This window comes from Bos indicus, chromosome 11, assembly GCF_029378745.1.
Source record: "Bos indicus isolate NIAB-ARS_2022 breed Sahiwal x Tharparkar chromosome 11, NIAB-ARS_B.indTharparkar_mat_pri_1.0, whole genome shotgun sequence".
Taxonomy (NCBI): domain Eukaryota; kingdom Metazoa; phylum Chordata; class Mammalia; order Artiodactyla; family Bovidae; genus Bos; species Bos indicus.
The window spans coordinates 90,463,895-90,469,894 of record NC_091770.1 but is presented as its reverse complement, the minus strand read 5'-3'; positions in this window follow the sequence as shown (position 1 = coordinate 90,469,894).

The window sequence follows — 6,000 nt, the reverse complement described above, 5'->3', positions numbered from 1 at the left end:
TTAGACGCCTCTTCTCTGTATCTCCCTGGTACACACCGAAGGCCTGCCTGAGAGTCCTGAGCCTTGGTTAGACGCCTCTTCTCTGTATCTCCCTGGTACACACCGAAGGCCTGCCTGAGAGTCCTGAGCCTTGGTTAGACGCCTCTTCTCTGTATCTCCCTGGTACACACCGAAGGCCTGCCTGAGAGTCCTGAGCCTTGGTTAGACGCCTCTTCTCTGTATCTCCCTGGTACACACCAGCCGTTACACCCCACATGCCACTGTGTTTAGGTCCTTTCAATTATATCAATTTTCTACACACTGAATTCCTTGAAGACAGTATTTTGTGTTCCTCTCTATATGCCTAAGACCCAGCCTAACAGAAAGCATGTTATAAAAATCACAGTCAGTGTATGGAAAGTAGATTTAGATAAAACTTATTAACAAAAATCTTAAATAATACTGATAGACTAACATGCAATGCAAAAAGATTCCCAGAAATGTGTATGGGAAATAGGAAATGAATTAACCAGGGCTGGGAAGACATAGAGGAAAAGAAATAACATTAGAAAAAGAAAAGTATGAATAAATATGAAAGGAAAGTAATGTGCTTTTTATGATTAAGAACCATGATTAGTTCAATATGGCTCAGGAATGTTAGAAAGTCAGGTTGAGGGGAAATTAGAAGAAGCTTTGAAGATTAGGCTGAGACTTAATGGACACATCGATTGGCCAGGCGGAGATGTTTATGAATATATCCTGTGGGCAATTCAATCCTGCATGTGTGTTGTAAAGATAGAATCTCCCCAAGCCTCGGTTCCTCACATGTGAAGCCAAAAGGTTAGATTCCAAGGTGACCCCTAAGGTCTCTTTATGATCCTTTCTCTATGATCTAGGGCTGGACTGGCTTACTCCACACTGACAGCCCTTTGGAAAGTGTTCACCTCACTGGGTCAGCGTTCTCTAAGCCCAGGGTGTCAAGTAAATGCAATTATCACCTCGGCCTGTTCATTTAGCTTCTTTCCTAACTCTCTTTTTATTTGTTTTCTCTTTTTTGTTGATTTATAATTGACACATAACATGATATCAGTTTCAAGTTTCAACATCAGTTCAGTTCAGTTCAGTCGCTCAGTCGTGTCCGACTCTTTGCGGCCCCATGAATCACAGCAGGCCAGGCCTCCCTGTCCATCACCAACTCCTGGAGTTCACTCAGACTCACATCTATGGAGTCAGTGATGCCATCCAACCATCTCATCCTCTGCCATCCCCTTCTCCTCCTGCCCCCAATCCCTCCCAGCATCAGAGTCTTTTCCGATGAATCAACTCTTCCCATGAGGTGGCCAAAGTACTGGAGTTTCAGCTTTAACATCATTCCTTCCAAAGAAATCCCAGGGCTGATCTCCTTCAGAATGGACTGGTTGGATCTCCTTGCAGTCCAAGGGACTCTCAAGAGTCTTCTCCAACACCACAGTTCAAAAGCATCAATTCTTCAGCGCTCAGCCTTCTTCACAGTCCAACTCTCACATCCATACACGATGTCAACATAATGTGTCAACATAATGATTTGCTATTTTTGTACACTAAGAAATGGTCACTGCAAAAAGTCTAGTTACTCTTCATCACCATCATATTTACAGATATTTTTTCTCATGAGGAAAACTTTTAAGATGTATTTTCTCAGCAACTTTCAAGTATGAAGTATAGTGTTAATATCTGTAGTCAGCATGCTGTACATGACGTCTCCCAGGCTCATGAATTTTATAACTGGATGTTTATACCCTTTGACTCTTTTCAACCATTTTTACCACCCTTTACCCTTTCCTAAACGTCTTGAAGACAATTCGTTAAGTAGCTCCTGCTCAGTTGTGTCCAACTCTTTGCGACCCCATGGACTGTAGTCCACCAGGCTCTTCTGTCCATGGGGTTTCCCAGGTAAGAGTACTGGAGTGAGTTGTCATTTCCTCCTCCAGGAAATCTGGAGAAGAAGATCCAGGGGATCTTCCCAATTCTTTAACTCAGCCCTTTAGAAACATAAGATAATTAGTTCAAGAGAACCAAACACACTTTACTGACCTCAGGGAAGTGCTTTTCTCTGGGCACAGCTCAGTCAGAAACCAGGACCTAGAACCAGAGCTGGGTTGACTTCATATTGAGGAGGATGGATAAATTCTGAAAAGGAGCTGGAAACTGAGGCCAGAACTCCAGAGTATGTGGTGTAGTTATGAGCAAGGAAAGATCTGAAACTCTGAAGTCATTGTGGCCAGGCCCAGAGAGGGTCAAAGTGTTCCGAGGAACCCCAGCAGACTACTGTGGCTGATTAGTTGTGTGTCCATGAGTTTGCGTTCCTAACCACTTCCCATGGGTATCTCCACTTGTGTTTCAGAGAAACATAGAGGCCCCAAGTTACTTATGATGGTTTGGAGGCAAACTGACCACGCAGAAGCTCAGATTGGCCAATACAAAGGCACTTTGGCAAATAGTTGAGTGAAATGCATTTATTATTGTACATAGCAAGCAACTGGAGGAGGAAATGGTGACCCTATCCAGTATTCTTGCCTGGGAAATCCCACGGACAGAAGAGCCGGATGGGCTACTGTCGGACACAGAGTCGGACACAACTGAGCAACTAAACAACAGCAATAGTAAGCAATTTGCATGGTTCTGTGGCAAAATAAAAATAGGACGTGGACCTTTGGATATAAAAAATTTTTGTCTACTATAATCTAGACTCAAAAAAAATAAAAAAGACTTTATATGTGAGGAGTTCCTCTGACTGCTTCTTTCACAAGATGCTTTGACTCGGTTGTTTATTCACACTTGTGGGATAAAACATGACCCAAACACATGAAGTTAAGATTTTTGAGCTTACAGAGTTTTATAGGAACAATGAGGATCATAAAACACACCTCTATTTACAGAGCCAGGTTCACACGCTTATAATCTGTATTGTCATACCAGGCCGACGCTCAGCAGGGTCCCACCATTGGTTCAAAGCTCTGGGATCACCACCTTGAAATTCTCATCATTTTTGAAAAAGGATTCAATATTTTTATTTTGTGCTGCAGTCCTACAAATTATGTAGTGATCCTGTCTGTGTGTGTAGATAGAAAGATGGGTAGATAGATGACAGATGATTGATAGATGATGTATAGAAATAGATGATGATAATGATGATGATGATGGTGATACAGAGAAATCTGAGTGAAGAAAACGAACCTCGGGGATGGGGATCTATTTTCTACCATATGTTGAGTTGTTGGGCCTTTATTTTTCTGCAGATTCACTCTTATTCTGCTCATTCACATCCTGTCTAAAGAGAACATTTCCATCCTATTATTAAAAGAGAATTTAAATGCTCTAAAGCACCTGATTTTTATGAGCTGCCCTAAGATTAGTTTGCATGCTTCATTAAATGGAGTCAACATTATTTATGTGGGTATTTTAAAAGAGATTAGAAAGCCACTTTTTCCTGAAAAGGTAGTATATTTGTCAATAACCTTCTCTTGACTTCTCTTTATCATAACTTCATGCCTCAGAACTAATCCTCAGTGAGAAAGATGACTCATGAACTCAAGATCATCCTGGGTAAGCAAACTCGGACTTTGGGCCTGAGCTGCAAAGTGACTAAGGGAGATGCATTCTGAAGGCCATTCTGTGACAGCTGAGGATCCTTATATGGAGAGAAAGGGTCACTATGACAAGATGAGTATATTTTACAAAATAAGTTGCTTGAGATTCTCTAAACCTCAGTGTTAATCCACACCGCATTATTATTTTGATGATTACATATGAGTGGTTTCCTGCCTTCCCATCATCCAGTTATTCTACATTTGGGTTACATAAAAATATATATGGACTTCCCGGATGGCTCAGTGGTAAAGAATCTCCCTGCCAGTGCATAAGATGCAGGAGGTGTGGGTTTGACTCCTGGGTTGGGAAGATCCCCTGGAGAAGGAAATAGCAAACCACTCCAGTATTCTTGCCTGGAAAATCCCATGGCCAGAAGAGCCTGGCAGGCTACGTAGTCTGTGGGGTCACAGCATTGGACATGACTGAGCATACATGCAAAAAAATATATATGTTTTCTTTCTAGTGAAGGAAAAATCACTGATTCCTGAATTATTAGAGCTGGAAGGTTTATTTGGCATTACTTACTTCATTGTTTTATACTTTTTCAAGTATTTGGTATTAGCTTCAGATACCAAATATTTGAAACAACAATATCCATTAAATTCTGGCTTTAATAAACTAATTTTATGTTTTTCAAAACAAACATACACACATATGCGTAACTACTTTTTCCTAAAGTTTATCTATGATGATCTAAAAAATGGTTCATGTTTTGCTCTAAAAATATACAAGTTGAACAGAGGTGTAATTCAAACTTCTCCTGGTACACATGAGCCAGTGAAAGCAGAATGAGCTTATTAAAATAAAAACACAGATTATCCCACAACCCAATTAAAAATCAGTCTTAGAAATAAATTTCACAATCTTTATTCTGCATTTTCTTACCTCTTTGGAAAAGTCACTTAAAATCCTTGAACCTCAGTTTTGTCATATGTGGAACCTGAGTTTAATCAGCATCCTAGCTCATAGGATATTCCAAAGCAAGGAGGAAAGTTCGTGGTGGGGGTGACAGTGACAGATGACATGTGACCTGATCATGACAGTGAATATAATTCTGAGTGACAGAAGAGACCACCACCCAAGGTCACAGAGTCATCATAACACAAGGGTAGTTGACAGAGCATGAACAAAACCCAACTTTCCTAACTCTCCATTCAATGACCTTGGTGCCGAATGAAATAAGCTAATTAGATGTTGAATAAACTTCCCTGAAATCATGCTTCTGTTTCCAAAGCATTGGGTTTTTATATGGCTGATGGTGTTCACAGATCACTGATAACACTTTTTGATGAAAATATATGAGTACAGTATTGCCTAACGGTCACTGGTTCCATAATTCTTTTCTGACATGGTGGCCTCCCTGCAATTTATCTCTGAAGCAAAAGGTAGGATGGTTGGTTCCTTTCTGATTTTTCTTTCAATCTAACATATGGTTCTGTTTAAATGTGTCCATGTTTGCAACTTACAGTTGACGTTTTTGGCACTCGGAATAGTATCTTGCAATTATACTTAGTTTAGAAAGAAGGGTTTGCTTTAACAGCAGAATGCATGAAATAAAAAAAGTGCAAGTCAAATTTATTGGCTGCTGAGAGTGCTCGAGAATGTAGACGTCTGGTCTGGGGGAACTCAATGGATTTCTGTTCTTGGTACGTGCACCCACTTACGTGCTCGTGTCCACCCCCATCCTCACAGCCATTACATGAAAGCATCTGAGTGTTGTACAAGGCTAAAGCTTTTTGTGTTAATCTGTCCCATATGGAGTAGGCATTAAACAGACAGCGAATTCACTCAAGGCCTGGGGGTAAGCATGCATTTGTAACACGGGGACACTGTCAAGGGACTTGTGTAGCAAAGAACAAGGGAAAAAAAAGAGAGAGAAATGAGCAATAGAGAAATGTGAAAAGTAGTACCTTCTCGGCTACATTCAGCCTGAAAATAATTGTTTTTGAAGACTATGGTGTTTGAGGACATGCACAAACAGCTGAGGGGGCTGTCCTTGGAGGAAGGCTACTCTCCTGCAATTCTGAGCCCAGGAGACACAGATTTTTCCTGTTTCTGGGTCTCCCTGCAGAAATTAGACCCAGAAAGAGAATGATTCAGTGAAACCCAATCATATCCCAGCACCAGATTCTAGACATATGGAAATTAATGAAACACAGGAGTTCTGCAAATGTAACAGAAATGCACATGCAGACCCCTTTGTAATTTAAGCAGGACGATTTTATGTTTTAGGTGCTAGCTTTAAGCAAATGAGAGAGAGATTGAGAGATTTTGGTGGCTAGAGTATCTGTACCAAAGCAAGACATGGTCAGGCCAGTTGGTCACGTCTCAGCCGACCCCAGAGATCTGGGATGGCTCCAGGGCAACAGAAGTTTCTGGGGCAAACTAGGA